This window comes from Podarcis muralis, chromosome 4 (assembly GCF_964188315.1).
Source record: "Podarcis muralis chromosome 4, rPodMur119.hap1.1, whole genome shotgun sequence".
In the NCBI taxonomy this organism is placed as follows: Eukaryota; Metazoa; Chordata; class Lepidosauria; order Squamata; family Lacertidae; genus Podarcis; species Podarcis muralis.
Window position 1 is genome coordinate 86,793,961 of NC_135658.1, and position 12,305 is coordinate 86,806,265.

The window sequence follows — 12,305 nt, forward strand, 5'->3', positions numbered from 1 at the left end:
GGAATGCCATTAATTTTTCTCCTCTTTTCTTCTTCTGACTTTGTCTGCAGCTATGGGTGCAGAGATATAGGGAAGAACAGTAGAGACCACCAGCAAGTAGCAGCTGTGATGTAAAACAGCAGGAAAGAGTTGTTCAGAGGGGAAGAAAAAGAAGGGGCCTCACCTTCTTCGGTCAAGGTTTGCGACAACATGAAAGGCAAGAGCTGTGAAACTACATAAAGGCTTGACACACAAAAAGAAGGATTTAAACCAAAGTGAAGGAACGTGGGAGGTTGCATTTTTTTAGAAAACAAAACCACAAAAACATCGTGACATCTATTTTCTTACCACCACCCCCAGACCTTTTAAACAGCATCATGTTTTAGCAGCAGAATGGAGAACAATGTTGCTCTAAAATAGGAAGTTTGCAGCTGAAACCGGAAGCCCTACTGTTGCCAAATTCTGCTTGACTTCCTTTGAAAACACTGTCATGTCGAATCATGTGACTTTTCTGGATAAATATTCTGTTGATTTTGGAAATCACAGGCTGAGCTACCTCTTAAGGTATGGTTCAAAAGTATTTTGAATGTGCATTCTGGGAAATGATATACAATGAGCTGGAAAAAAAATGCTTAACATAACTTTTGTGGGGAAAAACAGAAGTTATTTTTAGTAGGAATTTTAGATGCAGAGATACTAAAAGAGCAGAAATGATTGTTTATGTATGCGATGACAGCAGCATAGATACTAATGGCTCAGAGACGGAAAGAAGATAAAGTCCCGACCAGAGACGAATGGCTGATGAATATGATGGACTATGCCAAAATGGCGAAAATGACCGGGAAAACCAGAAACCAAGAAGATAGAAACTTTAATAAGGAATGGGGGAAATTTACAATTTACTTAAGAGAACACTGTAAACAACTAAAAGCTTTGGTGGGATTTGAGTAACACTTGCAATGTATTAAAAACTAAGGAAGAAAGGGATTATTTCAAGAAAGCAAAGAAAACATATGATGCAGTGGGAAAAGTTTGATAATAGAAACCATGGAGGGGTGGAGGAAAGTTCAAGGTTTCAGGAATTCTGAATGTTGTTGATGATGATTAATGTTTGAATTTAAATGTTTAGAGTAAAACTGAATAAAAAAGATTTTGTAAAAAATAAATAAAGCAGGCATGAACCAGGAAAAACAATAAAATTGCAATGTGGCTATCTCGGAGTGACCAGTTCAACTTAGAAGAGAAGCAAAAAGGGTTACCAAGAGAGATACCTTTGTTGAAACCTGGACTCCTTTCTTTTCATATGTAAGGGAAGGAGATAACAATTTTTCCCCACCAACAAGTGCATTGCCTGGTCCCCACAACTGAGGGAGGTGACGCCGTGTGTCATGTGCGAGTTCCATCAGCACGCCAGTGATATTTGTGTTTTAAAACGTGTGCACTCAAACACACGGTATTCCAATTTGGATACAAGCATTTAATAGAGAAGTTGAACAAATTCAAGCGACCTTTCTTCGTAAGATCCTTGGTGCCCCTAAATGCGTAAGTTATTTAACCTTATGTGCTGAATCCGGTCAACATCTGACAGAAAACCAAAGCATGGCTCTCCACAATCAAGGCCTGGCTGAAAGTCCATTTTTGAACAACATCTAACTCCTTCTTAACCTCTATGCTTGAAGACCGTATTTTATCCAGATGGTATAGAGCAGGGGTGGCCAACTCCCAAGAGACTGCGATCTACTCATAGAATTAAAAACTAGCAGTGATTTACTCCCTTTTTGGGGGTTCAGGTCAAAGTTGTTGAGCTTTTAAAGAAAGGAGAAGAGGCCTTTTCTTAGGGGTTGAGCTTTTTTGAGGGAGGTAAGGTAAAGGGACCCCTGACCATTAGGTCCAGTCGCGGACGACTCTGGGGTTGCGGCGCTCATCTCGCTTTACTGGCCAAGGGAGCCGGCGTACAGCTTCCGGGTCACGTGGCCAGCATGACTAAGCTGCTTCTGGCGAACCAGAGCAGCGCACGGAAAAGCTGTTTACCTTCCCGCTGGAGCAGTACCTATTTATCTACTTGCACTTTGACATGCTTTTGAACTGCTAGGTTGGTAGGAGCAGGGACCGAGCAATGGGAGCTCACCCCGTCACGAGGATTCGAACCACCGACCTTCTGATAGGCAAGTCCTAGGCTCTGTGGTTTAACCCACAGCGCCACCTGCGTCCCTTTTGAGGGAGGTAGAAAGCCCCAATTTTTGAGAATTCAAACCTAAGCTTAAGGGAGAATGGGGAACAGCAACTCATCAACAGATTGCTGGGGAAACAAACAGCCTCAGCGAGTAAACTCCGTCTTCCGTTCTGCAGATCGTGCAACAATGGAGGGCAGGGCAGGATTCTATTTTAACAACGCTAAGGAAAGGGACACAGCGATTGACTCGGGGATCTCCCAGTAGATTGTGACTGACCTGTTGGACATCCCTGGTATAGAGCAATTCAAGACAAAATCTGTAGTTTGGCCATTGCCCTCAAGAGCCTCAAAGTACATGATGAAAATCAAGCAGCGGCTCTACGACCACGAAAGACAGCACTTGTTACCTCATACTCTGAGATCTTGTTCCCCGGAGGCCTTAGATATCACAACATCCCACGGAACCTGTGCCAAATATCTAAAGGATCTACTACTTCCTTCCCATCAAAGAGCTTTTATGCTTGCAAGACTAAATACTTCCCCCTCCTCAGTGACCAAAGGCAGATTCTCACACATTCCATTTCAAGCCCGTTTGTGTGCCTGCAATCAAGAAGTACCTGATTCAATGGACCACATTCTCTGAGATTGTCCTTTACACAGCAGACCTCGCCAGCTGATGCTGAGCAAAATGTTGGACATCCGGCCCACAACTCCAAGAAGAAGCCAAATAAGGTTTCTCCTGGCAGATTGGGACAAAGATATTACTGCTTTAGTGGCTTCCTTTTTAGCCACAATTTTACCCGAAAGGGTTCCCAATGAACTATTCTTTCGGGAAATAGACATGGCATAGCAGAATATCCAAATGCACACAACCATAGTGTGACCTTATGGCCTTGATAGCTTCACCCTTGTATTTTTAATTATTCCAGTTACTTGAAATGTTTTATACTGTGATGCAAATAAAGGTATCTGATTGATTGATTGAACACACCCTCCAACCCCAAGACTTCTATATTGGCAAAACCTATCTGGTGTTTTGCAACTTTCTGACTAGTTGCAGGACCTTAGCCAGACCTAGCATAGTACATGCTGAATCCACAGAAGCAATTAGCGACTTGGCTGCAGACAGGATAGACGAAGCAGGAACCAGGAACTTGTAGTTAGGTGTTTATTATATACAGTGGGCTATTTACAGGAAGAGAACACAGATCTTTAGCTAGCTCTCTCTAACACGACTCACAACTCCTACACTCACTGACACAGAACAACTGAACCCAAATTCCGAACTACCAGTTAGTAGGCCATTAATTATCACTCCCTTGAGAGAGCTTGACCAATCAGGGAGCGGTCTCCATGTCTCTGTTATCACCAGGCAGACTTACTCCTTCAGATTGCCTTCTGGCTGTCTGCCAAACCTTAATTGACTCTGTGTGAGTAGCTGCACGTACACAGTTTCTCAACATCCTATATGTGTGAGCAGGCTCCTGATGTCCTCCTACTAGGGAACGCTTTTCAAGCAACAGTATTTCACCTTGTTGGATTCAAGAGCAGCAGTTCTGGTTATGTTAAATCAATTTTAAGTTCCCTCGTTTTGCCAGAAGACCAGCATTTGGAGAACAGCTTCACATATCACATTTTAAACCAGACTCCTTTTAAGATGCTGAGAGTTCCAGCATCTGAAATTCACTTCTTTCTCACTGCAGCATGTGTCAATGTCATTTCTCTTCTCTCGGTTGGCAAAAAAACCTCCCCTAAATATGCTTATGATCCCTTTAAAAAGAGCCATCTATATTTGACATCAGAAGCAATATGTTAAGGTTTTATGTCTCCAAAACTGAGAGACAAAAATAAAATAAAATACTGCCTTTGATTCACTTACCATGTATTTCCCTCCTTAAGTCCTTCTGCATATGGGCTCTTTTCAGTTTTCATCAACTAACATAAACATCAAAAACAAAGTTAAGAAAAATATTTACACATAAATACATAATGATAAACTATATTCAGGCTATTGTGAAAGTTATCATCTCATCTTTCTACTACTTTTCTTGGCAGCAAATGTTGAGAGTGGCGGAAGTAATTTCTCTCAGATGATCCCACTCTGTAGAGAGAACAGGCAATGAGGGCAGGTCTTGACTGCAGCATTATTGATTGCTATTTATTTCTGAAAAATCACTCGGAAAAAGCTCCTTCACAATTTGAAAGGACAAAGTCAGAAAAAGATAAAAAAACAGTGCTAACTTTTCAAAAATTCCAGTCAGTTCCTAACTGTAAATACCTGCCTGTAAACACATAGACCATATGTATGGGCTCATCAGGGGGTTTCGATTTGTTGTAACTCCTTGAGTTTACACTTAGCGGTTGGTTTCTGCCCTAATACATTCAGTGGGGCTTAGGAAGCCATTTTAGTCCCATCACTTGAGGAATGTTCCGCCCTTTATAAATTCCTGATAAAATATTAAAACTTCAGTAGCTGATACCCAAACAGCCCACTGACGTCCCCATTAGTGTCTATTTGTGTCACCAAGCGAGAACTGAACCGCGCTCAAAGTGTTTTTATTTCTTATTTAGCCCCCCTCCCCCTTTTATGACAGTGTGGGTTCATATGGGCCCAATCATAACATCAAGCGACTACTCCAAATATGTATAAACTTCCATCAAAAGCAAGTCTTTCAAAGTTCATGCATCTTTCATCGTCTGTGTAACCCTTGCTCACCACTTAAAAGAAAGGACCAAAGGATTTATGATGAAGTCAGAATAAGCGTTCTTAAGAACATTTCATGTGCTGAACAGACTAGACGGCAAAGATCAAAATAAAGGCCTAACCACCAGAATAAACTCACGAGGCATGTCTCTAAAGTGCAATCAGATGGCCCTATCTATCCCTCACACACTTGTGGTAGCATGGCTACCACTGAGTCAACCAAAACCCATAGAAGAACCCTCCAAGCATCGTGACCTTGAATTTGATATTTGTGTGAGGAAACCCATCCTTTCAATTCAGGAAATGATTGACAGAGCACCCTCTTGGCGAAAAACCTCGTAACTAGGGCTGTGCACACCAAATGTTCACTTCAAATGTTGACCTTTTGACAACTTTCTGCTGAATCATTGGGCAAATTGTGTGACAATTGATTATACCTGCACACATACAGGCATGATTTAGGCTGGGCGATTGGGGCTGGGCCAGCCCAGCAGCTTCGCAGTCACCTAGAATGACTTGTCTTGGGCTGAGAAGTTTCAGAGCTGGCCTTCAAGATGACAAGGCCCAGGGGGAAAGAGTTTAGATAGCCCTGAAGGGCTGTTTATGGGAGTCCCCTGACTTGAGTGAGCCAGTCTTCCTTTACATGTGGTTGAGGGTGGGGCCACTGACACATGATCACTGTGTTTAATGGGAGACAGACTCCTTATCTGTGTAGAAATGTTAGGAAAGATATCAGAGAAGCCTTTAAACAGCTCCATTTTTTTAAAATGGTGTGAAACCAGCCATGCTATTCCAGGATACAATATCCCCCCACTCCAATAAACGCCAAACATTTTCCTCACCATTGAAATCTTGTCCTAAAGGCCCAGGTATATATATATCTGTTTCTCTCCATCTCAAAGCCTCTTCCAATGTCTTTCCTTCTTTCTTTTCATGGTTGGAAGCTCAATTAGTTTCATGCAATACTGTGCAGATTTTTTTTTACATGGTGAGAATGTCCTTTTTTTGCTGCTGGTCAACATTTAAAGAATATGTATAGTTACTGTAAGTGTGTTTAGATACACCCCCCCCCCCAAAAAAAAACCACCCCTCTCCTTATATTGTGTGTCCCTGTGAGCTCTGGCTTCTGTAAATATCCTTCTTTTTCTTTGTGGAGCTTGCAACTGTTCAGTGCTTACCCTCATTACAAGTTGACCTAATTCTAGTAGGACATGATTTGTACAATTAGAGCCATTGTATGGCCTCCTTTCAAACGCCAGTGTGTTTGAATAAATACTGTATGCATGACACTTTAAAAGTTACACTTGAAAGGTCCTGTCGTTGAAATCTTAGTAAAAATTGTAGCTGCAAGACTTTCTGGGGCTTTTCCCACACCCTAAGCTGCATTATATAAGCATTGCAACTGGATTCCCTCTGAATTATTTTATAACAATAAAACTGCTCCACCCTGTTGAGAAGCAGAAGCAACTCACTGGGTTGGGCAGCATTGTTGTGCAGAGAAGTCAGTGTGGTGTTCAATGGTGTGCGGTGAAATTTGTTTTAGGGGATGTGGTGGGAATGTAAAAAGGTGAAATGCTTCTGGGAGATGATATATAATGAGTTGAAAAAAATGTTGAAATATACATTTCTAAAGAAACCAGAAGCATTTCTATTGGGCATTGTGGGGAGTGATATAAATAGAAAGGAATGTGAGTTCTTTTTATATGCAATAACAGCAGCAAGAATATTATTGTCCCAAAAATGGAAGCAAGAAGAGTTACCGTCAATTGAAGAATGGAGGATAAAGTTAATGGACTATGCAGAATTAGATAAACTAACAGGAGGGATTCGAAACCGGTGAGACCAGAAATTCACGGAAGACTGGAGTAAATTTACAGACTATTTGAAAAGTAATTGTGAAGAGCAGACGATGTTTGTAGGGTTGCAAGAAGTTTTGTGAGGAGTATTATTAGAAGTATTGTAAAAATGGACAAGGGGGAAGATGATTTGTTAAGAGATGTAAAGCCAATATAAAGTTAAGACATGCATAAGAAGTGGTTAAAACGGTGGATCATCAGAGGTGCTGATGGAAGTCCAAAAAGATTGTATAAGTGATAAGTTTTGTGGTACATTTTGTAATTTATATGTTAAAATTAATTTAAAAATATTATAAAAAAGAAATTTGTTTTAGGGGAAGAGTTTGGGCCAGAGGTTCCAGCTTGTGAGGGAGATTGGGTGGGGCACAACACACGTGCGACTTCCTGATGTCATGCTCGTGAGCATGGTGCCTCCTTTCCTAAGCTGGACAGAAACTTCCCGGATTTTGGGAAGGAGGTGCCAGGGTCTGACAGGATGCTGCAGCCCTTCTGCCTCCTTCCCAAAACCAGGTGGGCTTTAGGAAGTTGGCAAAAGAGCTCTTGGACCTGTCAGAGCATCGTGCCTCCCTCCCTAAGCCGGGCTGAAGCTTCCCGGGCTTTGGGAAGGAGGTGCCCAGCTTTAATACTTTAATACTCTAATTTACCAGGAACATTTAGGGGGCTAGCCTAGTTCCCCATGTCCACTGACCACACACCGTTGGTGGTGCCAATGCACTGATGAAGGCAACCTGCCATTTTCACTGGTGTCTTTGCACTGTGTTGGTCTCTCAGCTGCCTCGCCCTTCGTTCTGCCCTCCTGGCAAGCAACAGTGATCTACCTAATGGGAAGCTGGTATAGAGGCCAAGTGCATATGGAAGCAAATTCTCTTGTTTTCTCTCTATAGTTTACTACAGGGGAAGACAGTTGGCCAGACTTGTATATATGCCAACAGAACTTACTAGCCTGCAGAAATCTTTACTAGCTTGCAACAAGGCTTCCGTGTTGAGTGCAGGTGAGGGCAATCCCATCCTCCACAGCTCACAGGAAATGCGAGCTTTTGACTCCTTGGCAGGTTGTGTTTTTTAAAAGAGGAGGCAGAGGATCCAGTGTTTCTGTGCTGGTTGCAGAGAAATTGACTTTCTTTCCTCTGTGGCTGGCTTAGGAAACCATCAACTTTTCTGGACTCCACCGGCCCTCTCATTCACCTCCAAACAGGGATGGGGAATCTGGAGATGCCTAGGTTTGAACTGGAGACTGTCTATATGCAAAGCAGAAGCCATTCCCCAAACTCTTTGCTGCATAATTCCCATTGCTATTGCTGTTTTGAGGACTTACTGTATCAATGAGAAGCAAGCAGGCAATCAAAACTTGGAGCATCTACACATATACATTTGGTTGCAGTGAACATAAGAGCAAAACAAGCAGGCAACAGAAAACCTCCCACAAATATATCATCTACAACACACAAACCAATAAACACTAGTCAAGCGAAAAGGGAAAAGGGATAACTCAGTCTATAATTTTACTATGTAAGGTAAAGGTAAAGGGACCCCTGAGCAGTAGGTCCAGTCATGACCGACTCTGGGGGTGCGGTGCTCATCTCGCTTTATTGGCTGAGGGAGCTGGCATACAGCTTCCAGGTCATGTGGCCAGCATGACTAAGCCGCTTCTGGCAAACCAGAGCAGCGCACGGAAACGCCGTTTACCTTCCCACTGGAGAGGTACCTATTTATCTACTTGCACTTTGATGTGCTTTTGAACTGCTAGGTTGGCAGGAGCAGGGACCAAGCAATGGGAGCTCACCCCGTCGGGGGGATTCGAACCACCAACCTTCTGATCAGCAAGTTCTAGGCTCTGTGGTTTAACCCACAGTGCCAACTGTGGCCACACTTCACTCTATAAAGTCACCTAATATTTGTTTACCTTTGTTTTGATTTTGAATAACTTCATTTTGCTGCCAGTGATGGCACTATAATATAGAATGTTAGAAAAAATTAATTTCCCAAAATCCCAAGAGGAGATTTCTCTAGGAACCCTAAAAAAGTAAGAAAAGCTGCTCTGAAACAGACCAAACACTGATCTGGCTCAATGGTCCAGAATGTGCTTCTGAGAAGCCCACCAGCAATAGCCCTGTTTCATTACTCATCTCACCCCAATCCCAAAACAGATAGTATTCAGTAGCAAACTGCCTCTGAATCTATAGCTAAGATGATCACAAAGGACAGGTTCACTTCATCTGGGAGATCAGATTTTTCTTTTTTCTTTTGTCAGAGCATATTCAAAAAATTACTCGCTGTATGCTTCCCCCTCGCCAGGCACTGACAAAATAGCGTTTTCACCAGCAAGCTGGTTTAAAACTTTTTGAGGTTTTAATAGCTTTTAAGAACTCAACTGTAGCTATTGTGTTGTAAATTCTTTAGCGGCATGTGTGGGATGTGCTAGCAAATTCTTGCAAAGAGACCTTTCTCTGGAGGTTTTCATCCCGCTTGATTTAGAATGAGCAGGATTTTACAGTGTCAATAACCCCCCAGCTGTTTGCAGAGCCCTGTCCTGGCGATGGGAAGACATTGTAGCCTGAAATCCACATAAAGCACGAACTTTTTCTTTCATGATCAAGCTCACACAAAAGGATTGCATGCAATGTTAGCTAGATTTGCAGTAGCTCCCACTTCGTAAAAGTAACAGTGGGGCTAAAGCTTTATTAGAATGTGTGTGTGTGTGTGTGTGTGTGTCTGTGTGTGTAATATTTTACATCTCAAGCAAATATAGTAAACTAAAAAGGCCTGTTTCCAGTGACTGAGACCAGCGGCCTAGCTAGCTAATGGGGGCAGGGGAACTGCGTGGCACCTCTCTGCCGCGTCCCTCTCAGCTGTAGGGCAGCTGAGGGAGAGGTGGTGGGCAGACGCAAGTCCCACGCTGCCGTTTCAGGCAGCACGGAGCCTGCAGGCGCCCAAGCCACCATGTCACTCCCAGGAGAGACGCATGAATCGGGCACACTGCAGGCCCCATGGTAAGTGCCAGCCCCACAGTGTGGCGCCCAGTGCCAGCCACATTTTGTTACATTTGTTGACTGAACTAAAAAGTTTAGTGAACCGATTTTTTAAACAAACAAACCAAAACTCATATTTTTGTCACTCCCCTCCGTGATGACACCTGGGGTGTCCCGCACCACCTGCACTCCCCTTCCTCCGCCACTGGCTCTTCTTGTATTCTAGGTAAGTGAGGTATCACTTATCGGCACAGGAGCTTGTTTCTTGCAGTTCCACTCACACAGCACCTCAGCTTCCTGCACTCCACATCAACAGTAGGCTACAAAATAGCGAAATGAAGTAAACAATTTCATTCATAAGAAATTCCCACTGTGAAAAAAAGGTTTTAAGTGCTTATGCTCACAGTCTTAAGCAAATAAACTAGAAAATAACACTTGCAGCTGTAAGTATCTTGTTTTTCCTTCCTTTAATAATTTCAATGTGTGTGTGTGTGTGGGGGGGGTGACAATAAATTTTCCGCACCGGGTACCACCTGACCTTGCTATGCCACTGCCCCTCAGCTCATCAGTCAAGCTCTGAGTCCAAAGCCAGCCCCTCTCCTTGCCTCTTTTCCCAGCAGCACCCCTTGCCTCAGGCCTCTGAGAAAGAGACTTTGGGGCTTGGGTTCCCTCCAGTCTCTGGTTCACCCCCCCCCCAACCTGGACAAATACAGATGCCTTCCCTGGGGAGTCTCTCCTTGCCTTGGGAAAAGACGGGCGGCAGCACCTGGCAAACCGGGTGGCAAGCTGGACTCCGGCCTGATTCACTGCAGGACAGTTTGGGAGAGAAGGGGAGACAAGCCGCCACATCATACAACCATATGTCTGGCAACGAAAACCCACCTCTTTATTTTATATCTATTAAAATTTTATATTTAATTCTCAGTTTCTTCCCTTGCCAGACAAGGCTGCTCTGAGCCTGGTTTTGGCCAGGGAGGGCGGGGTATAAATAAAAAGTTATTGTTGTTGTTGTTGTTGTTGTTGTTATTATTTAAACCTAGAAACATATTTTTGCCATTCTTTGAAGCATCTTGTTCTGCATACTATTGGAGTGGTTTGAAAGAAAAATAGAATTTGGGGCAAAATATATTCATTTTTATAACCAAAATTCTTCCCATTAGAGAGAGTTTCATTCTTCCCCATAACTCAAGGTTTTTCCTTACATCTTTTCACGTCTTTACATAATTGTCTTGAAATATATTGGAGTTTTTCACTGTTAACCATATTTCCAGATACTTCACCTTTTTCTCAGTTCTCAGCCCCACTGGCCATCTGCCAATCTTTTTTTGCCTGTGCATCCATATTTTTCACCAAAACCTTAGTTTTGGTTGTTTTAAGATCTACACTTTTTTTTATAAGATTTTTTATTAGGAATTGTAACGTAACATTTTATCAATAAAACATATCACCCTCATTTTCCCCCTCCATTTTCCCATTTTCCCCTTCCCCCAAATAGAAACCCCCCTCCCGCCACCCCCCACACTTCCCTCAGCTCCTCTCTCTGGTTTTTCCATACTTAGAATTTTCTGCATATTATAAAATTGTAAAAATCCTTAACCTATCTGTCTATATGTTATTAATAATAAATTTGTGAATGTTTATTCAAAACCTGCCAAGGAGTCCAGTTCATTTTGTTGTTGTTGTTTTTTGTTTTTTTTAAATGATATTTATTACTTTTCCAACATTTCCAACACAACACTACAAACAAAAGAAAAGAAAAGAAAAGAAAAGAAAAAGAACAATACAAATACAATACAAAAACACTACATAACACCAACACACTAAACCGACAAAACAAAGCAAAAACAAACAAAAACAGTTTAAAAACACCTCAAACATTTTCAATATCTTATTGAAAATAAGAAAAGGAGTCCAGTTCATTTTGTTGTTTCTTTAAATACTTTGTAAAAGGTTCCCATTCTTCTTTAAAGTCACAATTGTCCTTATCACGTAGTCTGTATGTCAATTTCGCCAATTCCGTATAGTCCATCAGTTTCTCTTGCCACAGTTCTTCTCTTGCCACGGGATTTCTTCATTCTTCCATCCTTGTGCTATTAAGACTCTTGCCGCCGTTCTCACGTACATAAAGATATTCTTAAATTTCCTTGGCAGGTCTTTCCCTAAAATCCCTAACAAAAATGCTTCAGGTTTTTTGACAAATGTTAATTGGAACATTTTCTTCAACTCATTATATATCATTTCCCAAAGTTTTCTCATTTTACTGCAATCCCACCTTACATTTCCAGTACATGTTTGAACTGGTTTTATACATTCTTCCTATCTGTACTGGTGTTGCATACCATCTATACATCATTTTCATATAATTTTCTTTCCACAGAGAGCAATCTGTAAATTTTAAATCAGTTTTCCATAATCTTTCCCAGTGTTCAAACATTATATTGTGACCTATATCCTGTGCCCATTTAATCATTACTGATTTCACCTCTTCATCTTTTCTTTCCCATTCTAACAGACACCTAAATATCCACCTTTCAGCAGCTTCAGCTTCCCTTCTATGACTTCCTTTTGGAATCTGCATGTCGTATAGCTAAATCCTTTCTTGTTATCTTCTTTGTATATTTCAT